We start from the raw sequence: 21,070 nt of genomic DNA, 5'->3' as shown, positions 1-21,070 counted from the left end.
CTGATCGTATCCCTGTGGTGTCATTTAACATGCTCCTTTGCCCCACAAATTCCCTTTTACTTTGTAGTTAGAACTACCGATCTAAGCTGTTCAGCCTAAATAACTATGGCAAACAGTGGGAAGCTGGCAGAGTAAGAAGCACTAGGAATCTGTCTCCCCACCTGGACAACAGTTGCACTGGCAGTGTCTGTCTGATATAACTGTTTTGGAACTCTGGAGTCTGTTGAAGGCTTAACAACTTCCAGAGGAAAGCTTGATGGTAAATTGCGGTTCATTTCAGTCAATCTCATCTCTCAGCACAGTAGCAGCTACCCATCCAACACCCCCAGCCGTGTGACAGGCTGCTATGTTGTGTTCCAGGAGCAATTTGCATGCAGCCTGTGGGAGCTAGAGGGCAGCAAGGACCCTGTCCTCCAAATGTCGGGGATCTGTGCTCTGATCACTGATGGCCGCTTTTTTTTTTTCGGTACGCGGGCCTCTCACTGTTATGGCCTCTCTCGTTGCGGAGCACAGGCTCCGGACGCGCAGGCTCAGCGGCCATGGCTCACGGGCCCAGCCGCTCCGCGGCATGTGGGATCTTCCCGGACCGGAGCACGAACCCGTGTCCCCTGCCGGACTCTCAACCACTGCGCCACCAGGGAAGCCCTGATTGCCGCCTTTGATCGCAGACAAAGAGGTGGGCAGCTGAGGTTGTTGCACCTTCCCCCATTGTTGTGAGCCCCTCTCTCTCCAGCTAAACTGACTTCCAGGCGACTTACCTGGGTGGTACCTTTTCTCCCCCGTTCATTTTTACTTTTTCCTCTTTTGAGAGCCAGACATTAAAAACAAGGACATTGAAAAACAACTACACATATGGGGAAAATTAGGAAGCAACAGTGCATATCCAAGAAGAGGCTCAGAAAAGACCTGAGAAGAACTTAAGTTTACACCTCAGGCTGATCCTCTGCACAGAGACAGCCTACAACAATCAAAAAAACAACAACAACCTGAAACTTCCATGAAAACAATAAAAACAACAAACCCTGGGGGAGGGGAAGAATCTGACGTCCAGAATTACCACTTCCTTAGATTCAAATGTCCAGTGTTCAACGAAAAAAAAATCACAAGGCATACAAAGAAACAGGAAAGTACGGCCATTCAAAGGAAAAAAAAATTAATAGAAACTGTCCTTGAAAAAGACCTAATGGCAGATATATTAGACAAAGACTTTAGAACAACTGTCTTAAAATTCTCAAAGAACTAAAGGAAGATATGGAGAAAGTCAAGAAGACAATGTGTGAACAAAATGAAAATATCAATAAAGGGATAGAAAACCTAAAAAGAAACCAAAAAGAAATTCTGGAGCTGAAAAGTACAATAACTGAAGTGAAAAATTCAGTTGAGGGATTCAAAGGCAGACTTGATCAGGCAAAAGAAAGAATTAGTGGGCTTGAATATAAATAATGGAAATTATCAAGTATGAGATACAGAAAAAAAGATTGAAGAAAAGTGAGCACAACCTAAGGGTCCTGTGGGATACCATCAAGGAAACCAACACACGAATCATGGGTGTCCTAGAAAACGGAGAGAGAGAGAGAGAGCACAGTGAGAGAATATTTGAAGAAATAATGGTTGAAAAATCCCCAGATTTCATGAAAGACATGAATATAAATATCCAGAAAGTTCAACAAACTCCAGGTAACATGAACTCAGAAAGAGCCACCCTGAGACACATTATAATCAAACTTTCAAAAGACAAAGAGAGAATCTTGAAAGCAGCAAGAGAGAAGCAAATCATCACATACAAAGGATGCTCAATAAGATATCCAGAAAATTACTCATCAGAAACTTGGGAGACCAGAAGACAGAGGGTCAAAGGGCTGAAAGGAAAAAAACCTGTCAACTAAGAATTCTATACCCAGCAAAATTGTTCTTCAAAAGTGAGGGAGAAGTTAAGACATTCCCACATAAATGAAAGCTGAGGGAGTTCCTGACCACTAGACCTGCCTTGCAAGAAATGCTCAAGTGAGTCCTGCAGAGTAGAATTAAGACACTAGATAGTAACTTGAAGCTGTATGGAGAAATAAAGATCGCAATAAAGGTAAATACATGGGCAATTATAAAAGCTAGTATTGTAACAATGGTTTGTAACTGTGCTTTTCGTTTTCTACATGATTTAAGGAACTAATACATTTAAAGAGAAAAACCCCAATTATTAGTAAAAGCTAGTATAACTGTAACTTTGGTTTGTAACTCTAAGTCTTGTTTTCTACCTTATTGAAGAGACTAATCCATTACAAATAATTATTCGTTTATTTAGGGGACACACAATATTTAAAAATGTAATATTGTGACATTAATAACCTAAAAGGGGTGGGGATGGAGCTGTCAGTGAACAGAGTTTTGTGTGTTATTGAAGATAAGGTGGTATAAATGCAAATTAGAGTGTTATAACTTTAGGGAGTTAAATGTAATCCCATGGTAACCACAAAGAAAACAGCTATGGAATATACACAAAAGGAAATGTGAAAGGAATTTAAACATTTTACTACAAAAAATCAACTAAACACAAAAGAGGACAGTAATGCAGGAAATGAGGGACAAAAAAGCTAAAGAGCATACAGAAAACAAATAACACAGTGACGGAAGCATGTCCCTCCTTATCAGTAATTACTTTAATTGTAAATGATTAAACTCTCCAATCAAAAGATAGAGATTGGTAGAATGGGTAAAAATGTATGATCCAACTGTATGCTGTCTACAAGACACTCACTTGAGATCCAGAGACACAAACAGGTTGACAGTGAAAGGATGGAAAAAGATATTTCATGCAGACAGTAAACAAAAGGGAGTGGGGGTGGCTATATGGTATCAGACAAAATAGACTTTAAATCAAAAGTTTATAAGAGACAAAGAAGGACATTATATATTAATAAACGGTTTACTACAGCAAGAAGATATAAAATTATAACATATGCACATCTAATGACCAACTATCAAAATATATAAAGCAAAAACTGAAATTGAAAGGAGAAATAGTAATAGTTGGAGATTTCAATACTCCATTCATGCTAATGGATAGAACAACTAGACAGTGGATAAGTAAGGAAATAGAGGACTTAACACACAAAAACAACTAACTCTAACAGACGTATACAGAACGCTCTACCCAACAACAATAGAATACACATTATTCTCAAGTGTACATGGGACATTTTCCAGGATAGACCATAAGTTAGGTGGCAAATGAAGTCTCAACAGATTTAAAAGAAAGATACATACAAAGTATTTATCTTATCTGACCATAATGGGGTAAAGTTAGAAATTAATCACAAAAGGAAAACTGGAAAATTCACCAAGTTGTGGAAATTAAACAACACTTTTAAACAAGCAATAAATCAAAGAAGAAATCATGGGGAAAATTAGAAGTAGTGGAAGCAATGCTAAGGGGGAAATTTATAGCTATAAATGCTTACATTAAAAAATAAGAAAGATACTAAATCAACAATCGAACTTTACAACTTAAGGAACTAGAAAAAGAAGAGCAGACAAGCCCAAAGCTAACAGAAGGAAAGAAATAATAAATATTAGAGCAGAGATAAACAAAATAGAGAATAGAAAACAATAGTGAAGACCAATGAAACCAAAAGTTGGTTCTTCTAAAAGGTCAACAAAATTAACAAACCTTTACCTAGATGGACTAAGAAAAAAGAGACTTAATTTATTAAAATCAGAAATGAAACTGGGGATATTACTACCGATTCTACAGAAAGGATTATAAGAGAGGATTGTGAACAACTGTACTCTAACAAATTGGGTAACCTAGATGAAATGCACAAATTCCTATAAACACAAAACCTACGAAGGCTAAATCATAAAGAAATAGAAAATTTGAAAAGACCTGTAACTAGTAAAGAGATTGAATCAGCAATAAGAAAAATCTCTCAACAAAGAAAACCCTTGACCTGATGGCTTCACTGGTCAATTCTACCAAACATTTAAAAAAGAACTAATACCAATTCTTCTCAAACTTTTCCTAAAAAATTGAAGAGGAGGGAACACTTTCTAACACATTCTGTGAGACCAGCATTAATCAGATACCAAAGCCAGACAAAGATACTATAAGAAAAGAAGACTACAGGCCAATATCCTTATGAACATTGATTCAAAAATCCTCAAGAAAATGCTAGCAACATAATTTATCAGCATATTAAAAGGACCATAAACCAAGGCCAAGTACGAGATTTATTCCTAGAATGTAAGGATGGTTCACCAAATGAAAGTCGATCAATGTAATATACCACATCAACAGAATGAAAGAAAAAAAACACACACATGATCATCTTAATTAATGCAGGAAAAGCATTTGACAGAATTCAACATCCTTTCATGATAAAACACTCAACAAACTAGGAATAGAAGGAAACTACCTCAACATAATTAAAGTCATATATGAAAAATCCACAGTGCCATAGTCAATGGTGAAAGACTGAAAGCATTTCCTGTAAGATCAGGAACAAGGCAAGAATGTCTGTTTTCACTGCTTCTATTCAATATGGTACTAGGGAAGTTCTAGCAGACCAGTTAGGCAAGAAAAAGAAATGAAAGACATCCAGATTGGAAAGGAAGAAGTAAAATTATCTCTATTTGCATATATCATCTTGCATGTAGAACACCCTAAAGATCACACACAAAAAAAAACCTTTCAAAAAAAAAAAAACTTTCAGAGCTAACAAATGAATTCAGCAAAGTAGCAGGATACAAATTCAACACACAAAAACCAGTTTCATTTCTATACATAACAGTGAACAATCTGAAAAGGAAATTACAAAAACAATTCTATTTATAATAGCATCAAAAAGAATAAAATACTTAGGAATTAACCAAGAAAGTGAAGGATTTGTACAATGAAAATAACAGAACATCGCTGAAAGAAATGAAAGAATGCTCTTGGCATTCCTTGCCTTATAGCTGCACGACTCCAATCTCTGCCTCCATCTTCACGTGGCTTTCTTCTGTGTGTGTGTGTGTCTGTGTGTGTGTGTGTGTGTCCTCTCCTCTCCTTATAAAGAAACCAGTCATTGGATTTAGGGCCCACTGTAATATTCAGTATGACCTTATCTTAACCGATTATGTCTGCAAAGAACTTATTTCCAAATAAGGTCACATTTTGAGGTTCTGAGTAGACAAGAATTTGGGGGGGGACACTATTCAACCCCACACAGCTACCTTGAGCAACTACTAATATCAAACTCATTTATGAATCCCTCCAGAATCACAACTTGGACTATTTGAAAGAGAGAAAGAGAGAATGCTTTTCACTGATGGGAAATATTTCATTATGCAATAACTTTCGGTGTTCTTTCATCTGAGAGGAAAATTCCTCTTTTCTCTTACCTAAGTGCTTCTGTCACTCAACTCCTTCCCATCCTCCAAAGCTTGACAGAGTGTTTATCTCTGGCTTTGATAATGGTGCAACTCACAGGACTTTATGATATTTGTTTCAAGAACGTAGGGCAAGGGCTGTGGAGAAGTATTTCTCTGAGGCCTGACTGGTGTTAGACACAAGAACTGATGCTTAGGGTTTTGGGTTGTCCTGAACCATTGCCGAGTGCCAGATCTGTGTGTGTGTGTGTGTGTGTGTGTGTGTGTGAGACACTCTAAAATGTGCCTTCTTGCCTAAGTCTTGCCCCAGAAAATTGTGAATGCTATTCTAAATTTAAAAAGCTAAAGAGGCGGGGCTTCCCTGGTGGCGCAGTCGTTGAGAGTCCGCCTGCCGATGCAGGGGACACGGGTTCGTGCCCCAGTCTGGAAAGATCCCACATGCTGCGGAGCGGCTGGGCCCGGAGTCTGTGCACTCCGGAGCCTGTGCTCCGCAATGCGAGAGGCCACAACAGTGAGAGGCCCGCGTACTGCAAAAAAAAAAAAGCTAAAGAGGCATAACAACCAAATGCAGTGCATGGACCTAGATTGCCTTTTAGTTAAAACACAACTAAGCTTCAGAAGACATTCTTGGAACATTTGGGAATGTTCAAACAAAGATATATATTCAATGATATTATGAAACTATTGTTAACTTTTTGTTCTTTTTTAATTTGATGATTATGATAATTTTGTCCTCTCTTGCCATTTTATTTTTATAATGCTTATTGAAAGTAGTTTCTGCTACCAGGGATGGAAAACTTATTGCAAGTAACAGCCGTATTGTTTTTAAAGTAATGAAAGTGAGATGTACATTTTAATGAAACGTGTAGAGATTTGGGTTTCCAGAGACTTAATTTTCTTATATGTGATAATGGTATTGTGTCTCTATAGAAGATTGTCCTTATTCTTGGAAGATGCATGTTGAAATGTGTAGGGGTGAAAAGTCATGATGTCTAAATTTACTTTCAAGGATTCAACAACAGTACAAGTGGCAGGGTGGGGAGGAAGAGAGAGCAAGCAAATATGGCAAAAAGTTAATAATTGTTTGACCTGGGTGGAGAGTATATGGGTATGTGTTGTTCTATTCATTAAACTTTTCTATGTGTATGGAATTTTTTTTTGGCACGCAGCTTGTGGGATCTTAGTTCCCCAATCAGGGATTGAACTCGGGCTGTGAACCTAAAACTGCTCTGAAGAAAATAAAGTCTATTAAAAATTTTAAGGGGAAAAGTAGCAAAAGAGTTAGAATTTTTGAGGACTTGATGAGTTCTCAGAGAGTGAATAGAGTTTTGATTGGAATGACCAATCACCGTTTATGAGATGAGCCCAGGTGGGCACCATACACCTCCTGATTTTATGTAGTGGGCACTGATGCCTGCCCTCCCAGGCCTGAGGATGGGGGTTGAGGCGGGAAACGTCCCTCACACATTAATAATAGAGAAGAAACATCTTGAGAATGTAAAGGTTTGTGCTTTTAGAATTTGTTAAAATGTGTTGTACATTGTTACTGAACTTGGATTTGGGTCTGCTCACCCGATGCACAGCAAAGCCAATGTACTGACACCAGGTTGTGGTGAAGGAAAGTACAGTGTTTATTTGCAGGGCACCAAGCAAGGAGAATGGGCAACTAGTGCTCAAAAGACCCGAACCCCCTGATGACTTTCAGGCAAGGTTTGATTTGTTTTTTTTTTTAATTTTTAAATTTTTTATTTTATTGAAGTATAGTTGATTTACAATGTTATGTTAATTTCTTCTGTACAGCAAAGTGACTCAGTTATACATACATACATACATATAATATTATATATTCTTTTCCATTATGGTTTGTCACAGAATACTGAATATAGTTCCCTGTGCTATACAATAGGACCCTGTTGTTTATCCATCCTATATATAATAGTTTGCATCTGCTAATCCCAACTCCTAATCCATCCCTTCCCAAACCCCCTCCCCCTTAGCAACCAGAAGTCTGTTCTTTATATCTGTGAGTCTGTTCCTGTTTCCTAGATATGTTGATTTGTATCTTATTTTAGATTCCACATATAAGTGATATCATATGGTATTTGTCTTTCTCTTTCTGACTTCACTTAGTACGATAATCTCTAGGTCCATCCACGTTGCTGCAAATGGCATTATTTCATTCTTTTTAATGGCTGAGTAGTATTCCATTGTGTGTGTGTGTATATATATATATATATATATATATACCACATCTTCTTTATCTGTTCAACTTCGATGGACATTTAGGTTGTTTCCATGTCTTGGCTATTGTAAATAGTGCTGCTATAAACATACGGGTGCATGTATCTTTTCAAATTATAGTTTCTTCTGGATATATGCCCAGGAGTGGGATTGCTGGATCATATGGCAACTCTATTTTTAGTTTTTTAAGGAACCTCCATACTGTTTTCCATAGTGGCTGCAACAATTTACGTTCCCACCAACAGTGTAAAAGGGTTCCCTTCTCTCCACACCCCCTCCAGCATTTGTTATTCGTAGACTTTCTCATGATGGCCATTCTGACTGGCGTGAGGTGGTACCTCATTGTAGTTTTGATTAGGCAAGGGTTTTTAACGGCAACTTTAGGGTTGTGGGTTGCAGGGTGCCTGCTCAGCTGGTGGACATTCTTCTGATTGGTTGGTAGTGAGGTAACAGGATATTTGGGGCATCAACATCATCAACCTTCTGGTCTCAATTAGTCTGGGGTCCATGTGCTTGTAGTTAGCAGTTTCCATCTGGTGAAAGTCTGGTTTCTGTAAAAAACCAGTAATATGCATCAGACATTGTTATCTGTGTCCTTTAGGGGGGAACTAAAACTCCTGTGACTCAGCTATATGGCTGACCTACTGTTTAAATTGTTACCAGGTTCCTGGCCCAACAGTTTTTCTTTGTTACTACATGTTCACATTTTCCTAATCATTAACTCTTGAGCCAGCCTTTTGAGACTCAGGGGCGGCCTGAAGCAAAGTCTTTTACTTCAAGAGACAGGGGACATGGGGAGAGTCCCAAAGGGTTGTGCTTGGTTTCAGTCCCTATGAAAATGGTGTTTATTGCCTCCACAGCACCCCCAAATGCAGCACTCATTCATTTGTTTATTAGGTGTAAATTTCCCTGCTATACACCCTGAATACCCAGGTACCAATCCAGCAGTCTTTCCTCTCCAGGAGCTTATAGCCAGCTAACAAAAACAAGGCAGGTTGGGCTTCCCTGGTGGCGCAGTGGTTGAGAGTCCGCCTGCCGATGCAGGGGACGCGGGTTCGTGCCCCGGTCCGGGAAGATCCCACATGCCGCGGAGCGGCTGGGCCCGTGAGCCATGGCCGCTGAGCCTGCGCGTCCGGAGCCTGTGCTCCGCAACGCGAAAGGCCACAACAGTGTAGAGGCCCACGTACTGCAAAAAAAAAAAAAAACAAGGCAGGTGAGTATATTAAAGGTATACTTTGGATAGATTGAAGATAGAAGTTACAAGAAAAAAGAAATATAGTGATGATGAAATCACACCCCTCTGAACATAATGTTAAAAGCTAAAAACTCCACCAACAAAAAGTAGTATTAATATTTTATCTTCTTTTTGAATGTTTATATATTATGCTTCTTTATTCTGTCCTAGTGAATTATGTCAAATTTCCTAAAGGTGGCGCCCTTGTTTTAGGAGCGTTATGTTTTGTTGCTTTTTGCTTTACTTGTGTTTCTCTTGTGTTTCACCATGACTTATGATGTTGGATGTGGATTTGGAAAAGATATTTCTTAGCAAGTTAAAGGAATATTTTGTTTCTATTTTAAGATGCTTTATTTAATATATATATATATATATATATATATATATATATTTTTTTTTTTTTCCCCCCATTCAGGAATACTTATTGAATGCCTCCTATGTGCCAGGTGCTGTTCTGAGCACGGGGGCACAGGAGTAATCAAAGCAGCCTAACTGGTAGAGGTACTTTTAGCAGAAGAATTCAAGGTATGTTTCTTAATGATAACTATCAGTGTTTTTGCACTGCCTTAAGGGCGTTCACCCACAGTTCTGCTTTGTTTTATACAGAGGGTTTTGACATAAGATTCTATTTACGTGGGCCTCTCACTGTTGTGGCCTCTCCCGTTGCGTTGCGGAGCACAGGCTCCGGACGCGCAGGCTCAGCGGCCACGGCTCACGGGTCCAGCCGCCCCGTGGCATGTGGGATCTTCCCAGACCTTGGCACGAACCCATGTCCCCTGCATCGGCACGCAGACTCTCAACCACTGCGCCACCGGGGAAGCCCCAAGATGCTATTTTTTTAAAAAACAATTCTACTGCTAAAAAGCAAGAACAACAACAACAAAAAACTAGCTCAGCTACTTTACTGTGTGACCTTGGGCAAGTTATATCAACTCTCTGAGGCTTCATTTCCTTTTGTATAAAAAAGTTAATAAATAATATCTTGCTCAGAGGATTGCAGTGGGAATGAAAGGTTGAGTATTAAATGGATAATGCCTGTAAAGCTCTTGGCGTATTCCTGGCTCATTGTAAGTGTTCTGTAAATGTTAGCTGTTATCGCTGTCACTTTTAGTTCTGTGAGTCAGTGACACCAAATTAAAACTTCCCCTCAGCTGATGGAGGAAAAACTGAATCATGTTCTCTCGCGCTCCTGATTTTGTGTGATGTTTGTGTTTAATCTGTTGATGTAATTGCTAGATTTTCTAATGCTGAGCCCACATTTCTTTCCCTAGAAAAATTCAACTTGGATATGGTATAGTCATCTTTTAATATACTGTGGCATTCTCCTTTTCCAGATGATGTAATTAGTTATGCAGAAAATCCAATAGACTTTTTGTTTTTAAAGGGAGGTGGAATGAGAGAATTTGTGAAGGTGGCTTTTCTCCCTTTTGGAAACAAAAGAAAGTGAACTTCCTCCAGCTCTTTTGTCTGAATCTGGGTATTTCTCTGCATTTTGTTTCTTGGTTTAACGTCTTTCTCTACATCAAAGGCTTCTCACTAATTTAACAGAATTAGATATCCCGAATGCCTATTGCTTCCTTCTCTGCACATCCTCTTTTGTGTCTCTTTGTTTCATTCTTTTATTAGCTGATATTTCTTGATTTCGAGTTTTTACCTTTAATCTGGTTAGAATTCTCTGCGCCAGAAGAAATCATCTTTGAAGTGTCTCTTTTCTTTCCCTCGCTTAGGGTCGCTGTCCTGTGACTTGAAGGTCCAAATTTGCTCTCCCCCACCCATCCCAAGCCTGTCTGACCACAGGTCAAGTAAATACCACTGGAGAAGAAAGGATTTATTTATTGAGCACCTTATGAGCGTGTAGAATCCCCACCAACATCTTGCAAGGGGAGTTGGCTGCTCCCATTTACAGAAGGGAAAACTGAGGCTCATGAAGGATAATTTGGAGGGGGGGCAGGATTGAGTTTGGAACAGATATTCTTACGATTACATCACATTATCTCTTTAGTGGTTGGCATCTGCATGGCTTGAATCCATCCTGAAGGGTAGCATAGTATAGAGTTAGGATTTGGAGTCTGATCTCAATAGCTGTTACATCCTGGGAAATTTATTTAACTTTTTCTGAACTTTTGCTCTCTTGTATGTAAAATGGTCCTATTTTTAGTCCTTCCACTAAAACTTGGTGAGACTCCATTAGGTGATTCAGTGTAAAGTTCTCACCACAGTGTTGGGTACATAGTTAATATTACAGCTCTTCTCTCTCTCCCGTTTCCTTCCTCTTCCCCCTCCCTCTCCCTTTCCTCTTTCCCCTTTTCTCCATCTCCCCACTTTCCTTGCTCTCACCCTCCTCTTTCCTTTCCATCTCCTCTTCCTTCTCTCCTTCCATCACCCATCACCTCCTCTTCTCCTTTTATTCCTCATCACTAACCCCCTTTTCACTTTTTTAAAAATTAATTTATTTATTTTTGGCTGAGTTGAGTCTTTTTTGCTGCGTGCGGGCTTTCGCTAGTTGCGGTGCGCGGGCTTCTCACTGCGGTGGCTTCTCTTGCTGCAGAGCACAGGCTCTAGGCACGTGGGCTTCAGTACTTGAGGCTCACTAGCTCTAGAGCGCAGGCTCAGTAGTTGTGGCGCACAGGCTTAGTGGCTCTGTGCATGTGGCATCTTCCCGGACCAGGGCTCGAACCCGTGTCCGCTGCATGGGCAGGCAGATTCTTAACTGCTGTGCCACCAGGGAAGCCCCTTTCCACTTCTTTTATTTTGTGAGGCTGCTAGTTTCCTTGAATAGGAGAAATAGTTAATAGGTGCATTCCTGGAAGGATTAGGTGTGGTTGGTGTTGGGTAGAAAGGAGTAACAGTGGTGCAAGGGAGAGAACATGATCAGCTGAAACAGATCCTACGTCCAGTGAAAGTATCAGTGACAGAATTGACTCAAGTTAAGGCAAGCAGCAGGGATATCTATTTCTTGTGTTAGGATAGGGGTAATAATTAACGAACAAACATGGCTTTTCCTTGAAGATAGGAATGTGTCAGGGTCCCATGCATTTGCCAAGGGAAAATGGCAAGAAGGAAACAGGGATAACGCTATAGAATTAGCTTTCCAGTTTTGCATATTATATATTTATAACTTTTTTATAGGAGTAACTTTTTACTCCTATAATGAGAGGACTAATGTGGAAATCCCACAGTACACACAGTGAACTTTGATCATTCAGGTTTTTTTAAATTAATTAATTAAAATTTTTTTGGCTGCGTTGGTCTTCGTTGCAGTGCGCTGGCTTCTCATTGCTTGGCTTCTCTTGTTGCGGGGCAGGGGCTCTAAGCACCTGGGCTTCAGTAGTTGGGGCACACGGGCTTAGTTGCTCTGCGGCACGTGGGACCTTCCCGGACCAGGGATAGAGCCCGTGTACCCTGCATCGGCAGGCGGATTCTTCACCACTGCACCACCAGGGAAGTCCCGATCATTCCGTTTTGAAACTCACATAAAACCCATAATATTTGTGTTGTCATACTAAAACATTTCTACTGTATTCCCCTCCTAAAAAAAAATCAAACACTGAAATTCCACTAACCTGAGATCCCCAATGAATCTTTTCCTAGAATCTTTGAGTGTTAAAAATAGCCTCTTGTGGAATTCCCTGGTGTGGTCCAGTGGTTAAGACACCGTGCTTTCACTGTGGAGGCCCAGGTTCAATTCCTGGTCAGGGAACTAAGATCCCAGGAGGTGTGTTCTGTGGCCTAAAAAAATGAAAACAAAAACAAAACAAAGAAACACCACCTCTTGCTTTCTGTGAAAGCCTGGACTCACTGAGAAATTTATGCCAGGCCTGAGAGATAGAAATAGATGTAGAGAGAGACAGAGATGAAGGTGGGGTGTGTGGTGGGGGGAGAAAGAAAAAGGAGAGATAAGGTGGTTTTTTTCTTTCTTTTTTTAGTGTGGGGTGTGGGAACAGAAACAGTGAGAGTCATAGCAGATTCCCAATGTTAGGAGGAGGATGGAGGTATGCAGGTTGCCAGAGAAGTGGACCATTGATTCTATCCCTTACAGTTCAGTAGTACTCGTAGGATCATCAGGGAAATAGCCATACTGTTCTGATCATCTTCTATTCAGCCCACCTTAAAGGGTATGAGAGGACAAATAAACAACAGCCAACACTGCACAACTGAGAATGATAGCAGTATATAAGCCACATATATTCACAGCCTGGGGGAGGAGGACATTGCACACCGCACAGGGCCACCCAGGGGTTGCACTTAGGTGCAGAGTGAATAAGCAGGGGCTGTAGGAAGCAGCCTTTGTAGTGATGAGGAGGAGGCGTGACCTGGTTCTCTTAGCTTGATGGAAAAATCCAGTCATGAAAATTCATGAGGTTGATGCAGGGTGGGTAATATGCATATAGATGAATCCCTGGGAGATGCCTAGGACTTTCTGATTAGTATCAAGAACATCCAGTCTCTAGAAGAGAAGAACTCATTGTCCTGCTGACTGAATGATAGTCCAGGCCGTGGGACACAGTGTAAGCGCCCAAGAAACTTCCTTTTATTCTTGTTTTTTTAAAGAGCTTTACTGAAGTATCATTTGCGCACTGCTCAAAAATCCACCTGTTTGGTGTATACAGAGCATTGCAGAAAGAAATTAAGACCTAAATCAATGGAAAGGCATTCCATGTTCATGGATGCGGAGACTTAACATTGTTAAGATGACAATACTCCCCACGTTGATCTTGTTATTATTTCTGCTGCTTTCTTTCTTCTCCTTCTGGTAGTCCCACATTTGTACGTTGCTAAACCTGACAGCGTCCCACAGGTCCCTGATGCCCTGTTGAATTTTCTTCATTCTTTTTCTTTCTTTTCTTCAGATTGGTTAAACTCTTTTGATCTAGCACCGAGTTCATTGATTCTTTTGCTAGCTCAAATCTGCTGTTGAGCCCCTCTAGTGAGTTTTTAAAAATTTTGTTATTATACTTTCAAACTCCAGAATTTCCATTTGGTCCTTGTGAAAAAAACAATTTCTGACTCACTCTCGGTGTTCTCTGTTTGATGGATCAATATCATCAAACTTTCTTTTAAATCTGTGGCATGGCTTGTTTTTCGTTCTTTGAACATATTCATAATATACTCTTTGGAGTCTTTGTCTGGTAAGTCTACCATCTAAACCTCTGAAAGACAGTTTCTACTGATTGCTTTTTTTCCTGTGTAAAGTACCCTTTTCTGTTTCTTGGCATATCTCGTAACTTTTTGTTGAAATTGGACATTTTATTTTTAACTTTTAAAAATGTTGAGGTATAGTTGATGTACAATATTATATGAGTTTCATGTATACAACATAGTGATTTATAATTTTTAAAAGTTATACTTCATTCATAGTTATTATAAACTAGTGGCTATATTCCCTGTGTATACATAGTAGTTCATGCCTCTTAATCCTCTGACCCTGTTTTGTCCTTCCCTCCCCCCACTGGTAACACAAATTTGTTCTCTGTATCTGTGAATCTGCTGCTTCTTTGTGATATTCAGTAGTGTGCTTTATTTTTTATTTTTAAAATTATTTATTTATTTTGGCTGTGGTAAATAAATAAATTTATTTATTTATTTTGGCATCATGTGGGATCTTAGTTCCCTGACCAGGGATCGAACCCCTGCCCCCTGCAGTAGAAGTGCCAAGTCGCAACCACTGGACCGCCAGGGAATTCCCTCTTAGCTCACTTTTTTTTTTAAAGGTAATGGGGACTCTTGGGATGGTGGAGTTGTTAATATATTTTAATATGTTTTGTTTATTTATTTATTTATTTGGTTGCGCCGGCTCTTAGTGGCGGCAGGCAGGCTCCTCAGTTGCGGCATGCATGTGCGATCTAGTTACCTGAGCAGGGATCAAACCGGGGCCTCCTGCATTGGTAGCGTGGAATCTTAACCACTGTGCCACCAGGGAAGTCCCTTAGCTCACTTTTAAATTGGGTTATTTGTCATTTTATTATTGAAGTGTAAAAGTTCTTTATATGTTCTAGATACAAGTTCCTTATCTGACACCTGACCTGCAAATACTTTTCTCCCATTCTGGCAGTTTTCATTTTCTGAAGATTAAAGCATAAATTTTGATAAGGTCCAATCTGTAAACTTCTTTTGTCATTTGTCCTTTTAGTGTTATAAATAAGAACTAATTTCTTAACCCAGGGTCTTAAAGATTTACTCATATTTTCTTCTAAGAATTTTATAATATCAGCTCTTAAAATTAAGTCTATGACCCACTTTGACTTAACTTTTGCATATGGTGTGAAGTGAGGCGTCCAGCTTCTTTATTTTGCATGCAGATATGCTTGTTTCAGCACCATTTGTTGCAAAGATTATTCTTACCCCATTGAACTATCTTGACATGTTGTTGAAGATCAACTGCAAATGTGAAGGATTAGTTCTGGACTTTTAATTAGAGTCCAGTGACCTAAAAAATAAAGAATAATTATAAGGTTCATTTTTTTTCTTTTTTTAAATTGCAGTATTGTTGCTTTACAATGTTGTATTAGTTTCTGCTGTACAGCAAAGTTGAGTCAGCCATACGTATACATATATCCCCTCTTTTTTAGATTTCCTTCCCATTTAGGTCACCACGGATCATTGAGTAGAGTTCTCTGTGCTATACAGTAGGTTCTCATTGGTTATTTATTTTATACATGGTAGTGTATATATGTCAATCCCAATCCCCCGGTTCGTCTAAGGTTCATTTTTTTTCTATAAATTATTTTCCATTTTTTCTTTGTCATAGCAGGTGATATCGAATATGTCAGTTATTTAGCATGTATTGTCTGAAATGTGCTAATTTTTTTGTTTGTTTTTGGTAGAAGCATCTCTAGAGATTGGTTTTAAATCTTTTTCTGCCGATGCTTTAGTAAAAGGCTAAAGATTTATACAGTCTGAGAACCTGCCATTTCTCCCACTTCCTCCTCCATTTCTCTGCCAATGCTTTAGACCTTTCAGCATTCTTCAACTAGGAATCCATGTGTGCGTGCATTGTGCAGGCATGTGTGTGTGTGTGTGTGTGTGTGTGTAATCTTGCCCTTTTTCAGTTGTGTAAATTCAGTGCCATGAACAAGTATGTGGGGACTTCCCTGGTGGCTCAGTGGTTAAAAATCTGCCTGCCAACACAGGGGACACGGGTTCGAGCCCTGGTCCGGGAAGATCCCACATGCTGCGGAGCAACTAAGTCCGTGTGCCACAACTACTGAGCCTGCTCTCTAAAGCCGGCGAGCCACAGCTACTGAGCCTGCGCTCTAGAGCCCGTGAGCCACAACTACTGAGCCCACGTGCCTAGAGCCCGTGCTCGGCAACAAGAGAAGCCACCGCAATGAGAAACCCGCGCACCGCAATGAAAAGCTACCACAGGCAAAAATAAACAAATTAATTAATTAATTTAAAAAAAAAAACAAGTATGTGAAGGCTTTGGGATTACATTTTCCCCCAGGGTAATATTTCCTTATAATCTGTTCAGAGAGTCAAAAATGGAAACTTCTTTGGAACCACGAGAGACGATTTTCTGGTCCCCATTAACTGCATAGCCCTTAGAGTGTCCTGGTTTTCTCTTTCTTTCTTCCTTCCTTCCTTCCTTCCTTCCTTCCTTCCGTCCTTCCGTCCTTCCTCCCTTCCTCCCTTCCTCCCTCCCTTCCTCCCTTCCCTCCCTCCCTCCCTCTCACTGTTGTGGCCTCTCCCGTTGCGGAGCACAGGCTCCGGACGCGCAGGCTCAGCGGCCGTGGCTCATGGGCCCAGCCGCTCCGCGGCATGTGGGATCCTCCCGGACCGGGGCACGAGCCCGTGTCCCCTGCATCGGCAGGCGGACTCTCAACCACTACGCCCCCAGGGAAGCCTTATTTATTTATTTTTATTAATTAAAAAATTTTAAATTTAAATATTTCTTTATTTTTATGTCCTGGTTTCAAGTGAGGCTCTGCGTTACTGGCTTTAAATCACAGGGGACAAATATTGTACCTCCTCCCTGCACGGTGATGAAAAGTCTGTGTATCTCTTCCCCAGATGGTGACTGAACGTCCATCGCCAGGTCCCGTGGATTTATTAGATGGGCACTGGGTGTTTCTGACCAGGATAACATTTAGTGATCAGTCTTTGAGGCACGTCATTATTTCTGACACCTGGGAATTTAACCTTCTTTGAATCAGGCCCAGTTAGTGAGGGAAATGACATTCGTCTAAAATTCCTGTTTGTTTTAAAAAGGAGAGTAGTCCTTTAGAAAAATGCCAAGGATGTGTTGGATTCCGTACTTAGGACTGAGGCCAGGGCAAATGCAGTCCATCCTGTCCTCCCCAAATTACAGTCCCCCAGGGAACATGGACAGTTTAATTGTAAGTAAAGAAAGGATGAACTGGAAAGACACGATCGGGACTCCTTACACTGGGGAGTCAGAGAATAGCTCCAGGAAGAAATAAAATCTCAGCTAAGTCGGGACAAGACAAATCTTTTATGACAAGGACCAGCCCTCTGTACCCTCTGGGACCCTCCTCCCACCCTCACCTCAAGTCCCACCACCGAGGCTTCAGCTGTCAATCAAGCCCCCAGGAAGGACAATTGTGATGTGTACTTTTTTTAAAAAAATTTTTTAACATCTTTATTAGTGTGATGTGTATTGATGTTCCATCAGGACCCCGAGGAAGGGAAGGGAAGAAAGAACATCCTGACTGATGAACCTGAGCATGCTGAGACCCTCCCATTTGATACATAGGTTTCTTTGTAGGGGGAAAAAAAAAGACCACACCTGCAGAGAAAGTGGTTTATCGATTGGATCCCCACACAGCGGGAACATGGTGGAGATGCAGGGAAAGGATTTCACCTGTCACTCAGAGCATCACCTTCACGCTTGAGATTTCTTGATTTTCTTCACTGAGGTTTCAGAGGCTTGACTGCACCCATGGCCACGGGCGGATGCACTGGACAGTAATTGAACACAGTCCTGGGGTCAGTGTTAATGAGTCTTTGTTTTTCCAGTCAGTCCCATGGAGGGCAAAGGTCTGTTTCTCCTCTGCTCTCTGCTCTTCCCATGTCGACTCCTGCTGTCTCATGCCTGCTCCAAAGACTGTTGTCCTCTCTCTGCCCCTCTCTCACCTCTTGCCACTAATCCTTCCCAGATCCTCTTCCTTCCATTTCTCGTCCTGCAAACTCTCTGGCTTCTTCCCTCTCAGACTCTCCTCTCTCCATCTTTTGCCTTTTGCCTTTGTCGCTTCTCTCTTTACATCTTTCCTCCCCTCTCTCCTCTTCTTCCTCTGTGCCTCACTCTTCCTCCTGTACATTTCTACCTCATCGTATCTCTCCACCTGCCTCATCCTTCCTCCTCACTGTGGCACCTGACCCCACCTCTTTATCCAGTTCTGTCTCTTCCCATCCTCCCCGGACGCTCTTACCTTTTTTATTGCTAGCAATACCTCCAAGCTCTATCCTGGTCAAAGTTTGGAGAGAGTGAGCACCAACGCCTCCAAAAAATACTCCCAGGGGCTTCCCTGGTGGCGCAGTGGTTGAGAGTCCACCTGCCGATGCAGAGGACACGGGTTCGTGCCCCGGTCCGGGAGGATCCCACATGCCGCAGAGCGGCTGGGCCCGTGAGCCGTGGCCGCTGAGCCTGCGCGTCCGGAGCCTGTGCTCCGCAGCGGGAGAGGCCACAACAGTGAGAGGCCCGTGTACCGAGAAAAAGAAAAAAAACTACACCCAAGACAGTTAAATCTCCCGTATTCCATATCCCACTATTTTCTGGTTGTACCAAAACCAAACAAACAAGCAAACAAAAAACAACTAGCAAATGATTGTATGCTTTTAAAAAATTACACTTAACAAATGGGATGAGGTAGGATTCCTCTTTCTTTTTTTGGCTGCGTTGGGTCTTTGTTGCTGCGTGCGGGCTTTTCTCTGGTTGCAGCGGGCGGGAGCTACCGGTGCGCGGGCTTCTCATTGCCGTGGTTTCTCTTGTTGCAGAGCTCGGGCTCTAGGCACATGGACTTCAGTAGTTGTGGCGCACAGGTTTAGTTGCTCTGCAAGAGGGACCAGGGCTCGAACCCGTGTTCCCCGCATTGGCAGGCGGATTCTTAACCCCCTGCGCCACCAGGGAAGCCCGGAATTCCTCTTTCTTAAAAATGTTTCTAGAGCTACTAACAACTTGCATTTACAAAGGAGCTGAAAAAAGTATTCCTCTGGACTGTACAAGAAGGGAAACAGGGACCACTGGTAAGGCATGGTATATGATATTAATCAGACTTCTTTTTCTCCTTCTTCATCAGAGCCTGGATTCTCCTTGGTTTTAGTTTCTCCACTTTCTGCAAGTAACTCTTTAGTTTCTTGCTTAGGTACTTCAGCCTGCTTTCTCGCTGTTCCCCTTTTCCCTTTTGTTTGCACTTTTTTTTTTTCCTGCCACCTTTTTGATTTCCTTTCCACTTTTGCAGCACCAGGTTTAGCAGACCACCCTTCTCATCTCCTCCTGGGCTTCTCCTTCATAGTCTTGGGCATCATGGCTGTGGGGAGGGTGTGTGCCCCGTGCCTACCTGAAGGGCACGCTGAGGTCCTTCCCAAGATGGGCTGCCTAGCCACTGTGCTTCTCCCACCACCCAAGCTGCTGGGACCCTTGGCCAAGTAGGGTGGTGGGAGAACCAGATGGAACTGCATTGGACTTGTTATTGAGTTTTTCTTCTTTTTTATTTTATTTTATTTTTTTGCTTTGCTGAGCAGCTTGTGGGATCTTAGTTCCCTGACCCCAGGGATCGAACTCATGCCCCCTGCAGCAGAAGAGCAGAGTCCTAACCACTAACCGCCAGGGAAGTCCCTGTTTTTGATTTTTAATGTAATTCCATGGTGGTATGAGAACATAACTTCTATGACCTGAATCCTGCCACATTTACTGTGACTAAAGTTTTGGTCCAGAATATGGCCTATCTTGATAAATGTTCCATGTATACTTGACAAGAATTTGTATTCTGCTCTTGTAGAGTGCAATGTTCTATACATGTCAATTATGTCAAATTGGTTGATAGTGTTATCCAGTTCTATTATATACTTGCTGATCTCTCTGCTTGTTCTATCAGTTACTGAGAGAAGGGAATTGAAATCCTGAACTATAATTGAGGATTTATGTTTCACTCTGCAATTCCTTCCGTTTTTGTTTCATAGATTTGAAATTCTATTATTGAAGGCATCCATGTTTAGTAGTTGTATCCACTTAATGAACTGACTTGTTTTTCATATGAGATGATCTTTATTCTTGATAGTGTTCTTTTTTTTTTTTTTTTTTTTGCGGTATGCGGGCCTCTCACTGTTGTGGCCTCTCCCGTTGCGGAGCACAGGCTCCGGACGCGCAGCCTCAGCGGCCATGGCTCACGGGCCCAGCCGCTCCGCGGCATGTGGGATCTTCCCAGACCGGGGCACGAACCCATGTCCCCTGCATCGGCAGGCAGACTCTCCACCACTGCGCCACCAGGGAAGCCCTTGATAGTGTTCTTTGATGTGAATTACACTTTGTCTTATATTAAAATAGCCATTCTAACTTTCTTTGAACTACTAGCATGGACATGGTGAGTTTTACCTTGTTGGGTGCTGGATCTTTTTTGTCTACCTATACATATTATTGAGTTTTGTTATCAAATTCAGTTTAGCTATTTGGAAACAGTTGGATCCTTTCAGTCTTGCTCAGGAATTACTGCCCTTTGTTGCTTGATGTCAGGTGTCTTGAAAACAATGTATTTTGTCTAGTTTTTGTTTGTTTCATGTAGGAGGATAAATTTAGTCCCTGTTACTCCATTTGGAGCAGAAGTGGAAGTGTATCATTTTATTTTTAACCTGCCTGTATCATTGTATTTGCAATGATTCTCTTGTAGACACCATATAGTTGGTTCATGTTTTAATTTTTATTTTTTAAAATTATTTATTTATTTATTTATGTATTTTGGCTGCTCCGGGTCTTAGTTGTGGCACTCAGGATCTTTAGTTATGGCATACAAATTTCTCAGTTGTGGCATGCGGCCTCCTCAGTTGCCCGACCAGGGGTTGACCCCGGGCCCCGTGCACTGGGAACGTGGAGTCTTACCCACAGGACCACCAGGGAAGTCCCTATTTTTAATCTCTTCTGATGATTAGTCTTTAACAATTTAATAATTGGTCTTCCATGGTGTTTTTAGCATTGTTCTAGGGACTATAATACTCATACTTAACTCTTCACTATCTACTTATAATCAACATTTTGCCACTTCAAGTGAAATGTAGAAA

General features: G+C 41.2%; 1 long non-coding RNA gene across 2 annotated transcripts in view; it reads left to right on the top strand.

Annotated features, from left to right (window-relative positions):
* Positions 1-21,070, top strand: part of LOC113605963 (uncharacterized) — a 46,743-nt gene that overhangs the window by 14,194 nt on the left and 11,479 nt on the right. For both annotated transcript variants that reach the window (XR_003427407.1, XR_003427406.1), the window contains 2 exons: positions 9,255-9,364; positions 17,565-17,785. This is a non-coding gene — a long non-coding RNA (uncharacterized LOC113605963). The remainder of the gene's footprint in view (positions 1-9,254; positions 9,365-17,564; positions 17,786-21,070) is intronic.

The sequence above is a fragment of the Aethalodelphis obliquidens genome, unplaced genomic scaffold, assembly GCF_003676395.1.
Source record: "Aethalodelphis obliquidens isolate GAN/ISIS:26980383/991018 unplaced genomic scaffold, ASM367639v1 scaffold43, whole genome shotgun sequence".
In the NCBI taxonomy this organism is placed as follows: domain Eukaryota; kingdom Metazoa; phylum Chordata; class Mammalia; order Artiodactyla; family Delphinidae; genus Aethalodelphis; species Aethalodelphis obliquidens.
The sequence above is the reverse complement of the archived record's forward strand: the minus strand, read 5'-3'. Positions and strand labels throughout refer to the sequence as shown.